The sequence below is a fragment of the Phalangium opilio genome, unplaced genomic scaffold (genome assembly GCF_054372755.1).
Source record: "Phalangium opilio isolate 3A_F unplaced genomic scaffold, DU_Popi_V2 ptg000039l_1, whole genome shotgun sequence".
Classification (NCBI taxonomy): Eukaryota; Metazoa; Arthropoda; class Arachnida; order Opiliones; family Phalangiidae; genus Phalangium; species Phalangium opilio.
Window position 1 is genome coordinate 3,618,331 of NW_028324162.1, and position 12,773 is coordinate 3,631,103.

The window sequence follows — 12,773 nt, forward strand, 5'->3', positions numbered from 1 at the left end:
TCAGAAACTCGTTCCTACAAAATATGTATTAAGGAAATTAATATTTAACGAGACGGTGTACGGTATTGAGTAAGGCTATGAAAACTACAAGGAGCCTTTACAATTGAGATGAATTTCGTAGAGAAACAATGTGTGAAAATCAGACGCTTACCGTAGCCGCCAATGACGTAAGCACCTTAAATTTAGGTTAATTTTTCTAAAGTTCCCTTGTTTAATAATGTGTTTTAAATCCATTTCATGGCAACAGCACATAGCCTTCCGATTTCGGACCGAGAAAGACGGGAATCGCGAATTTAGCGGACGTGACTTCAATATCTTGCAAATTTTGTCCAAAATCCTATTTTTCAAGTATCCAAATTGCTTTTACGTGGAATTTTGAAATTGCACTTTCCTGGCGTTTAGGATATTTTATCCATAAAGCCTTTCGACCTTTTTCATTCAACATATTCAGTTTTGTTTTGCACCTGAAATTCCCCTGTTTATATAATATTTATTGCGTTATTGTTCATATATTGTGTATTCGATGTAGATTTGAAATTGTAACTCCTGAAGATGGCCAGTGGGGAGTGTGTAATCTAAGGGCCAATCATTGCACTGGACTTGTGGGAATGATTGCACGAAAGGCACAATATATTTTTAGTTAAATCGAGGTAAACAAACAGGAACTGGTTAATTAATCGGTTTAATCCCCAAAAACGTATGTTGGATTATTGCAATAACGAGATAAGTATCTTTATTCGACTCGTGGGTAAGCTAATAATGCCAGATATTTCGATAGTTTATCTTGCCTTATCTTACGTACATCCTTCCTCTAAATTTCTAATTCCACCACCGTGATTAATGTTAAGCTGTTACAGTTCTAGATTATAGTGACTTGCTTATGGCTTGAGATATTTTAACGATTTGGGAAGTTTCATTTTCCTTCGATTTAATTTTTAACTTAGATTTTAACGCTTTAATCATTGGTACTTTCACAGGAATCTAGAATGGCACTTTCAACATTAACTTTATCGCTGGATCGCAAACCATTTGTTGATTTTTCATATCCGTATTTCCAAGATGCAGTGACGTTTGTTACTAAAGCACCCAGCGTTAACAGAGTGACCAATACGTTCTTTCTATTTGAACCTTTGAAAACTGAAGTATTATCCCATTAAGTTAAGGATCAATTCTTATTATAAATAAATTTTTCTTTCTGGCAGGTTTGAATATTAATTTTTTCATTCTTGGCGACGATAATTTTGCTAATCAAATTTGCAACTTGGTCGTCCAAGGAAAATAACGTTTTCTGGATTATTGTGAAAATAACATTACGTCAAGGTTAGAATATCAATCTTGAGTAACAAGTTATTCGAAAAAGAATAGTCTTCATTAGAAGTTTCTCTTTTAATTCGAAAGAGCGTAAATGATTCGATCAATTACTTTTTATTGCGTGTTAGGCCTATTTTCAAAGCAATTGGCGTGTTATGGTAGAAAATTCAAATTATCGTGTAGTGCCACTGTGCACCCTCTTATCGGTTTACTTTATCCAAGGAGAATGTATAAGAGAGGAGACTCTGAGCCAGACAAAAGGCACGTAGCACCCCGTTTCTAAAACGGTTCTGTGCCGTTCCCCGGTTACCATGGTTACCGCTACCCCCACCCCTCACGGCAAGAGAGTGTACGATCTGGCGCATGCGTTCATGCCTCCTTGCTCTAACCTCATGAGTTTGTTTATAATTTTAAATAACCCTCGTTTCCAACAACAATCACGTGACGCATGGCCTAACCAACGGCATGCGCGTCACTGTATGCGGTATCTGCCTCGTTTTTTACATCCCCCTTTCCAGAACAAGTCTGTTGTAAATCCTCCTTGCTTCATCACTTGTATCTTCTTTATTATTGTAGATGAACGCGTAATTCCTATTTGAAATATTCCTTATTTTTAACACCCGTTCGATTAACAAAAGAAAATTTTCTCTGACATTATGTTTAAAATAAGGAATTCAAAGTACCGAAGATCAATGGCAATCAACGAGTTTGATCCTTCTCATTAGCACTATTTTATTTTTCGGAACTTTGGAATCTTTCTACGGGTCTTACTTGACTTCGACTACGAGTTTGTCTCCCGTCACTTTACCAATTGACACCTTCGAACAAATGGCTCAATTAATCAAATCACAAGGTTACGTTGTCAGTTCGGTAGAAGGCAGCGCTCTCCAGTACAGTATTATGGTATGATATAGCAGAGTGCAGGAAATTTTGTATGTTATCAATTCAAATCACCCTTTATATTTAGACTTCCGACATCGACTATTTTAACTTATTAGCTAATTCGTCTGAAAAAGGCGATTTCAAATTACCAAAAACGCCAAAGGAAGGGTTAAATTTAGTTTTACAAAAATCGTACGGTTTTATTATGCCGAAAGACACTCTGGAATCCACCATCTTGGACATGGGATTGCCACCCGAAGCCTTTCACGTTGCCAATGAGAATCTATTCGTCGATCAAATTGCCGCCGCTTTTCATAAATTGTTACCGTGCAAAGATGAAATCGATAAATGGTGTGATCTTATTGCACTTTCACTTTCTTTGCCTTTACTTGAACTAACCTTGTTTTTAGGTTAAGTATTTTATCGTGTTCAGGATTGATACAAAAATGGGAATCCGACGATTCAGGATTTTTATCGACGAATAAAAATGAAACGGAAATTAAAGGAGTGACGAAACAAATTACATCAAAATGGACGATCTCAAATTACTATTTTACATTTTAGCAGCGGGATGGATCTGCTCAAGCGCCTTACTTCTCCAAACGTAAGGTGGCGCCTGCTTAAGATTTCTCTGCATACACTCAGATGAAGTTAAGTCCGCTATTGACGGTTCATTTACTGAATATTTTGATCGGAAAATGTAAGACGTGTTGTGCGCAGACGCGAATGACGTTGCTATTTTTTGACCACCAATGGAAAAATGGCTTCGCTTTTATAACAACGCGGCATAAGTGCTCCGAAATTAAAAAAATAGATTAATGTCATATATGTGGCATTAAATTAACAAATGTTACGGATAAATCCATTTAGGGTTACAACAAACCTGACACGTGTACGTATTGAACTCCCTCTCCATCCAAATCCATCATGTGACACTCAATTTTTAGTGTCAGAAATGCAAAAAAAAAATTAAAGCGTCCTGTGTTGCTAAACGTCAAAAGCTCAATATATTGATTGTAAATAACTGAAATGAAAAATGTTTTTTTTTTCTTAGCAATTTTCAATATCGTTCGGGGCAATTATAGTTCCGAAAAATTCACCAGGCATGGCAATGTTTTGAATAATTACGAGAAATTTCGCAAGCGTGGCAATTTTCTCATTTATACGCTAGAAGCCAAGCTCTCGCTCAATGGACTATTCCATTAATTACTTGCAAAGAAGCCAACAAACGGACTGGAGGCTGCCCTTTTAATTTAAATCCCTGGCACCAAGAATCAACGCCATCAGACGTCGCTAGTCGACTCGCGCTGAGTCCTCTAGCGATGCTTCTTGGCACCAGGGAAATAATGCCCAGTGGCGTTTGCTTCTCTTCTGGAATTAATGGAATAGTCAATAAGATGAGACGCATACACCTCCTAAAACGAGTTCTTTGTTTCTCAACGGACTCGATGTTTTTCATGAAAACTCGATTTTATAATATTGAAGCAGGGACTTTCCAACGAATACCAGAACTAAAATAAGTTAAATAACGTCTCCGCTTTGGTGTGCCATCAAAGAGAGTATAGGGGAGGAGTGGAAAGAGGGGCAAAACTTGTCACTCTTTTCTACCGCGCATCTTCAATGCGCAGTACCGAGGCATTTCCGTTTGAGACATTAAATGGTATGTAGGTGGCGCGACTGAGCCGGAAGCTCCCTCGTACCGCTAGGATTCAGCTTGCGCAACGTCGTTATTGATGTTAATTTCTTATGGTCAGGGACACTGTTCAAATTTGTATATTTTTCTCGCACTTCAGTTAAACCCATTTTCTTGTCCTTAAGCGGATGAAAGTCCAAGTTAAACTCCCCCAATATTTCATTACACGAAATAGACTTGCAAAATGGCGTGACGCGAAAAAACATCAATGCAGATTTTTTCGAATCCAAGGAAGGGTAAATAGTGCGCATTACTGATAAATCCTGCGTTATTTCTTATTGCGCTTCACAGTAAAAATATATCACTAGCCTGTACAATTGTTAAGGCTAAATTGTGTGAAAATCAGACGCTGACAGTTGCCGCCATTGAAGTAAGAACCTTTAAGATTTTATTTTTTGATACGTTTAATTGTTTCTCAAGTATTTTAATTACATTTTATGGCCATAGCATAGATGCTTTCAACTTTCGAGAGAGCATGACGGGAATCCCGAATAGCTTTTATCAAATTACAGGACCATCTGTATTTAGCTCTGTTAGCCTCAGTTGGCTTAGATTTAAAAAGTTTGTACAAAGTTCTTTTCACATTAGCAAGGTGAACAATATCACCGGAAATCCATGGCTGCCGAAATCTCTTTGAATATACCGTCCTTGAAGGAACACTGACCTTAAAACAAGACCAAAACAGATGTAACCAATAGTCCCATGTTTAATTAATGTCCCCGCTAAACGCTAAATGCCACGGGGCCATTCAAGCCCATCACATCAGTGCGACTCAACTGTAGAACTTCCCTAGAAGAGCTTCTTGGCGTTGCACGTTCACAAGCGATTAGACCAGTCACCGCATCATGATCACAACCAGGAAGATTATCGATTGTTTTAACTTCCTTAATGAAGCGACGTTCGTTAATATAAACCAAGTCAAGAGTATTGCCAAGTCTAGTGCTATCAGAGACTACTTGGGTTAGACAGAGATTGGATACGCATTCATAAAATTCCAACGAGGGAAGACTATCAGGGACAGGTCTATTAACACCAAGGCATGCCATGTTGAAGTCACCGAACAAGACAAAGATATCATGACTGTTAATAATATCTGTTATCTCACTGAGTACAGAACATAAACTCAATATGTTGTCTTGGGTAACCGGAGGGGGGAAATAAACGCAACCAAAGAGAATTGATCTTGAGTCGCATTTAGCGGACGAAAAAACGACTTCGAGACGTTTGACAGTGGCAGTCTTATATAGTTCATTATCAATGACAGTCTCGACAGGCGAGTGATTTTGGCTAATAGCCAAAAGAACTCCACCATCCCTAGTTTCACGATCATTACGAAACACCACATGATCTTCAGTAAAGAACTCAGTACTAGAAATATCTGCACTAAGCTATGTCTCAGTAAGTCCAACCACATCGGGTAAGTTCCGTTCCACAAAAACCGATAAGTCAAGAAATTTATTTTTTAAACTTCTTACATTCGCCACATGGAAAGATATCAGCGATCTTGAACTCTTTGTACTTCTGTCAGCGTTAATAATGAGAGACCTCTTATCTTTATCGCCAGAGGTAAATTCAGTGAAAAAAGAGTCATTCAAATTAGGTAAACCACAATTTAAACACACGAAGCCAGAGTCCTCAAGATGAAGAGATTTTTTTAAAACATTCGAATAAACACACTTGACGTGAAAGTCGAGATCACACACACTGCAGCGAAAACGTTTCTGAGGCTTACGAAAAAACTTGAGGCAGACTTTACAACGACTCTTAAGAGTAGGTCCCGGATACACCTCAATATCGCCCGATAAAATCAGAATAATGGAGACAAAAGTTAACTTACTGCACTGGCTGCATAGAGGCTTAATAGTTAACAAATTGATGGCTATTGAAAGTAACGACATCAAAACAATGCGACGTAGCCGAAATGCGAAACGCAGGAATAGCACGTTCACACGCAAGAGAATTAACTGAGCCTTTAAGGCAAAAAAAACGGTAAAATAAACATTAACGCAATACACACTCCGAAGAGACCGGTACCGCGTTTCGTCATATTGATAAGATAAGTTAGATAACGATAATCATAGAGAGAGAAAAATGTTGAGACTGCACTCAACGAAAACCCGAAGAGAATATTGCTCATTTAAAGCTATATTGGTCGAATAAAGATGTCTGCCAACCGGACGGAAGTCAGTCATCCTCAACGTCACGAAGCTCATCTTCAAGTTCTACCTCGTCACAGTCCGTACCTATACTTCAGGACGCTGGAGTCAGTACTGGTGACGAACGTCGTGAGACTCGACGCGAACGAAGACAACGACTGTTGAGAGACCAAGAAGCACAAACTGAGTCGTCTGGAGAAACCTCATCTTCATCCACAAATGGATCCTCTTCTTCTCCATCCGAAGAAGTTCCAGAGCCCTTCCCAGAAGTCTCTGATCTACCTGAGGAATCTGAGCCAGACGCATTCGCCTTATTCTCAGATCCTCCCGCGGTCTTCCGAGTGAATCGGATGCCGCCAGACCTTTCTCCACCTTCCTCTCCTGATAGGAGCTCGAGGGAGAAGTCTCTCCCTCCAACCTCTCCATCTTCCTCTCCTGATAGGAGCCCGAGGGAGAAGTCTCTCCCTCCACCCTCTCCTCTATCTCACCCTGACGATTCCAGTTCTTCCTCCGAATCTGAGGAAGACGAAATGGAATTGTCCAACCCTGTTCCCGTCAATCCCATGAGATTCGTCAACCCTTTTCGTAAAGGATGGAAACGTGAGATAGTGCTAAGGAAGAATCCTAAGCCTGGAGGTCTTGGTACTATTTGGTCGCGGGACTAATTGGTCTCACTGATTTGGTCTCGGAACTTTTGGTCTTGGTACTATTTGGTCTCGTGATTTTACGGTCTCGATACTATTAGGTCTCGTGATTTTTTGGTCTCGGGACTATTTGGTATCGTGATTATTTGGTCTCGGGAAGGTTTGGTCTCGTGATTATTTGGTTACCTAATTAGTTGCCACCTTTTCCAAAACAATGGTCCCACTAATTCGTTGCCACCTTTTCCAAAACAATGGTTCCAATAATTCGTTGCCACCTTTTCCAAAATATTCTCCTATTAATTAGCTGCCACCTTTCCAAAATATTCACCTATTAATTAGCTGCCACCTTTCCAAAATATTGTCCTATTAATTAGCTGGAACCTTTATTTCTATTATTGCTAATAAATTGTTCGTGCTAAGAGGCGGGCTTTTAATACTCATATAAATAATCTTCTTACCTCCAAACAAGGTTGGGTTGGGTTAGGTTAGGTTTTGTTAGGTTGGGTTATTTTGGTTTAGTTTGAATGGGTTGGGTTAGGTTAGGTTTGGTCCGGTTCGGTTAAATTTGGCTGGTTAAAATGGGGTGATGTTTTTTTAAAGAAGACTTTCGTGTGCTGAGACCAATTTGCCCCGAGATCCAATTGTTCCGGGACCAATTTGTCCCGAGAACCAATTGTCCCGAGACCCAATTGTACCAGGACCAATTTGTCTCGAGACCAAAGTGACCCGAGACCAATTTGCCCCAAGACCCAATTGTCTCGAGACTCAATTGTCCTGAGACCAATTTGTCCCTAGACCCAGATGTCCCAAGACCAAATCGGCGAGACCATAAAGGAGAGAACAAATTGTCGCGTACCGAATAGATTACTTACTTCAACCCTTACCGGCGCCTACCTTTAAACATTGATCACTTTGAAAGTATTTAATTTCGAAATCATGACCTTGATATACCATCAGAAACAGTATAGGTCTTAAGTTACGTACCCACAGTGGCCTTAACTTTAAACAGTGTATTAACTGAAATTAAATTGTCTTCTACTGCGAACAATCTCCTAACGTCACACCCTACCATCCCTTACCTCGGTTTTGGAAGCCATATTGGAAGTCGTCAGTTCAGGCAATACTATTTTGTCTGTACCAATATTGACGTCACGTCTCTGTAGCTCCTCCCCTATCCGTACCACTATATGGGGAATATAGGAACTTGGCAGTACTACATCACTCTTCTTTCCACTAGTGCTAAAAACATACCAGGAGGGGGCTTATATAGCATTCATTTTGTTAAATGGCGCTGGGGGCGAAGTTAAGCCCGAACTGCCAAGTCCCTATTTATAAGATCAGTGTTAATCGAAGTGAATTATCAACAATGTTAAGAATATACTTCATATTCTCTTCAAATTTCAAGACCACGTGGGTTCTACGAAAAGATTTGCACAAGAAAAACTAATTCTGTTCAATAACCAATAATTCAAACAGACCTTAAGTCTAAACCCTGTTGTACAATAAACATCTCTAGGCAAAACAAACCTGCAGATATACCGGAGGCCTAACAGAGAAGATAACAAATATACTTCAAACAGAGATTAGTTAAATTTTTTACAGACTTAAGCCTCGGACGCATAATTTTATTTATGACTTTAAAGAAAGAACAACGATTGAGAAACATTTACCTAACAACTAAAACGAATCTAGATAAGAGACGAAAATATTTTAGTTCTTACTTTTTACTTTTCTAGCTAAGTCGTTCGTCTTTCAAGTTTACCAAAAGGTTTACCAATAGGTCGGAAACTCCGTAGAATGCTTCACTCACAAAACTAAGGTATAATTTAAAATAGAACCTTACCCAGTTGAATTGCTAGAGACCCAAAAACACGTTCGACTAAAGCTTCTTACCAAATACCAATCTGGGAAATACGTATATATTTAAACTCGTCCTTGGGACCAGTGACTCCCCCTAGTGTCCAAAATAAAAAACTTGCCTCAGGACTGGTCCACCCCTACCTCCTTAGTTTTCCTGTATATTTGAAATTTTACACTGGTCTAGAGAACTTGAAACCCCACTTCTTAAATTAAAATCTGGTCCAAGCAATTAATAAACTGGTTTTGAACCAGAAGAAATGTGCTAGTTCCCTGACTGTTGCTTACCTTTACACTCGAGTAGAAATTTTTAATTACATTAATATGATCGTAAGTGATTAATTACCTCCTATAAGCTAAGAATTTTTTTTGCAATGACGTAAAATGAGGTGCTTTTTGTTCGTGTATAACGACATTTCGAAGTAGACTATTTTGTTTACTTTCGAGAAGTTCGATTTCGTAGTTAAATATTCATCGTTTAAGCAAACTGGTTGAGGATTTTTTCGGTGGTGACAACTGCCACTGTTGTTGACAACTACGAGAGTAGAAAGTAGAAAGGAACGCTGACGCTACTAAGGTCCAAGGCAACCTTGCTTTTCAAGAGTTTCTTCCAAGTGACCCGTTCAATGGTGTAATGCAATTTGAAATCTTGATATTTGAAAACTTGCATTTCGAATAAGGGTGCCACGCTGCGTTAGAACATTCGTCAAGACTGTTAACCATTTTTTCGTTCTAAAGTTTATACTGACCTCAGTTGGACTCTTTTTTGGATTTGCGAACTTTCTCTCATCCAAGAGGTGTTGAAAATGAGGTTAAGGTATTCGTGGGTAACACTGTCTTTCGAAAAGTGAAGGCCTCCATTGTCCAGCAAGAATTTGTTTAATTTCGTAGAGCTCATCATTTCCGACAGCCAAGTGTCCTGCACGATAAAGGCTTTATTTCCAGAAATAACAGGAACGTAGGCATTAATCGACACAAAATCTAATCTACTGCCGATAAACATTTTCTTTCGATCGAGTGCGGCAAACCATTCCTTAACAACCGGATCGAGTTTTGCCTATAAATACGGGACAGTTACTTCAGAAGAATAGGGAACTTGACTCCAAGAAAGTTGTAGCTATTTACCAAATTTTCCAGGTGCGCGAAATCAGTGCTACCTTTAGTCATGACAGGTGGAATTCTAGATTTGATCAAGTCCGAGAGAGAGTCGACGCGATTGTAGCTTGAAGTCGTAAATTCCGTCCGCATGAAGCAACCCAAGAAAAACAGAATGAAGGTCACGCAGATCATCCACGACGCATCGAGCAGGCGACAAGTAATGTAGGGCAAAACGGACGGAATCGCTAAGGAAGGAAATTATGCCGTTAGCTCGAATGTGCGATTAAACCACCGACCATCTTTCGTAATGAGAGGGAACTCAATCTCCGTACGAGATTTGCTCCCGCAAGGGTGAATTCTATCTACTTAGTCGCCTACGTTCGGCGCACAAGAGCGACGCATTGTCCCAGACATTTTCCAGCGTTTCCTGGGCCATTTTCTTGACAGCCTTCCTGGTGGGTAACGATTTGTACTTGTTGGTTACGATGGAGTGAATGAGGAGCAAAAGCGACAGAAGGACCAAGGTTGACACCGTTAAAATCTCCACCTAATTGAACAAAGAATATAGTCCTATGACTCGAGCTTAACCTCTTAATAAGCGTCGTTTACATCGGTGTCCATATTTAAGAAGGACCAGGAAGTGGACGTGACTGTCACTTGGGTTTGGGACACGATAATTGTTTTCAGAATGCCACAAGGCGGAGACGGGGTGAAATGGTCCAGTCGATCTTCGAAAAGAGTGCTTATCATGTCGTACATGATAACGTGCGCTTTCTAAATCCAATGTTAGCGTTAAATGATTAAGCGGAGCATTTCAGATCTTGATTAAATTGTAAAATCACTTACGCTAAAGAAAGTAGAAGGTTCATTATACAAGTTGCTTAAAAATTTTATATACTCAACTCGATGCTCTCTTAAATTCACCCTAAAAGTCATAGAAGAAAAATAAATGTGTTCAATGAGATTTTATCATAATTTGATTGCGCGCCAAGGCCATTATTTCTAGCTCGTTTCAATTAATAGTTGAATCGAATTCAAATAATGAAATTTACTTCATGTTGAAGATTTGTTCTAAATATTCCGCCACGAACATGATCCTTTCTCTATATTTTTTGTGAGGCCAATGCTCCTGTCAAGAAATGAAAGTGTAATTGTCACCGAGAAAGGCGATTTAATTCTCGTTTCTACAACTGCACCGGCTGTTGATAAACTCACCATCAGTGTCATGACGTTTACGGGAGTTCCATTGGCATACCTAGGATAATGTATTCATTATAGATTCGACATTAACTAAGTTACGATTTGAAAGTGCATAGTCCACCTGTATTTGAAATATTGGTCATATCCAAGAAATCCAGTATCGTTCTGCGCCATTTTGGAGATTGTAGTCCCACGTAAATCCCAGCGTTTACTATTTGAAGCCTGGATGGACGTATTAGACCTTAGGAGAGGATGACTCAAGACATGGTCGTTTTTTTCTCTTTGTTCCCGAGTCATGTACTAGGCGCGCTGCCTAGTGTGGTTCGTGTCTACCACTGTACTCGTACTAAGCCCTACTACTCCCAAAACCACAAAAACTGTCATAGCGGGGTTAAATTGGGCAAAGCCCTGTTACAACGCTCTAGCTACCCCAAGTTCCGAGAAAGTATCAGCTTCGTGTTCAACAGGTGTAAAGAGACAAGTACAATGACGACTTCTAACCCTTGTTGCAGTACTATTCGCGGCCGAATTGCACAAAATAGATATTTGGTCAGTTCATCTTCAAGATTAGATTTAGAGCTGTGGTACGCAGCCCAAGATACGTGAGGATTTCGGTCTTCGTCTAGAATACATTTTAATACACTTTCGCACCATTTTGATTATAGTTCTAGCGCTTCAAGTACTAGAGAGCCATCAGATTTAGTTAAGTCTTCCAGCTTTTTACTTCTGGAATAGTCCAGTTTTTTTAGAATCATTTACTGAAGGAATTTCCGTGTAACTTGTTGGAAGCGCGGCCATTTGTTTTCCAGTTCTTTGAAAATTCGACGTGTCTTGCTGAACTCCAAAATTGTCGTGCTCAGGGAGTTGAAACAATGATATCCCCGTTCCGTGAAATGACCCTTCAGCGCTTGTTGCTGATGGGTTGTGATCAATATTGTCCACGGCGGAAGTTGTAAAGACACCAACCTTTAATGACGGCGGGCATACAGCCCCAAGGCTTTCGAAATAACGTATCGCCGCGCTTTCAAGATCAGCAGAGCATCCCAAGATTCTGTCATACGATACTGACAAACCAAGCCTGTAAAGAGTGTCTTCAACTTCCTTAGATCGGGTTTTTGAGTGTATCATAGTTCCAAGGAAAAGAGGAAGTGGCGTTTCTTGGTGCTCACTCTGCTTGTTACATGCGGAATTACTGCTGCGCCTTTTTACATATGTATTAAATGCTATTAGCTGTGCTATGGTCAAGCAAGCTTGTGACGAGTAGTTAGCTTGAGATTTGATATTTGAGCCTTGCAAAATCATAGTAACAAGTGTTTGAAGAGACTGTGGAACAGCTTGTTCTTGGCAATTTTTAGAAAATTATCCAGAGAAGGGCAAGCTGGTTCGATTAATCAATTGTCTCCTGACAATGTTTGCTGCTCGTGATAAGGTCACTATATCGTCTTCTGCATCCATGGCTGTGAGAACTTTGATGGTTTTGCCTATGGTACCATTTTTGATCAGAAATATTTCTCTTCCATCTTTCTGGGGTTGAAGTTCTGGTATGTAGCTAAGTATTTTATTTTTAAGGCGAGTCGAATGTACACCAGAAGCATCTCCCCCTAATTGAGCTACTCTTGTGTCGAAAAGTTTTTAAGTTCACTTAGTTGAAAGACAGGGTTTTCTTCATCCGTTAAGGTAGTTTGCATGTATGACAGCAGTTCAGCAAAGGAAGTTTGCCAGGACGTATCTGCGATTTCTTTTTTATTGGACGCTGTCCTACTGCTTCTATCTTGATTATACAGACTGGTGAGGCAGGGTTCGTGGTATTTGGCTTCTATCGCTATCATATCGCCCTCACTCAATTTAGCTAACAGTCTTTGGTCTTCTAAGTTTAATGCGCATAATCGGACTCGTTGGTCCACTCCAAAAGTTGTAACTTCGTGCAAAGGA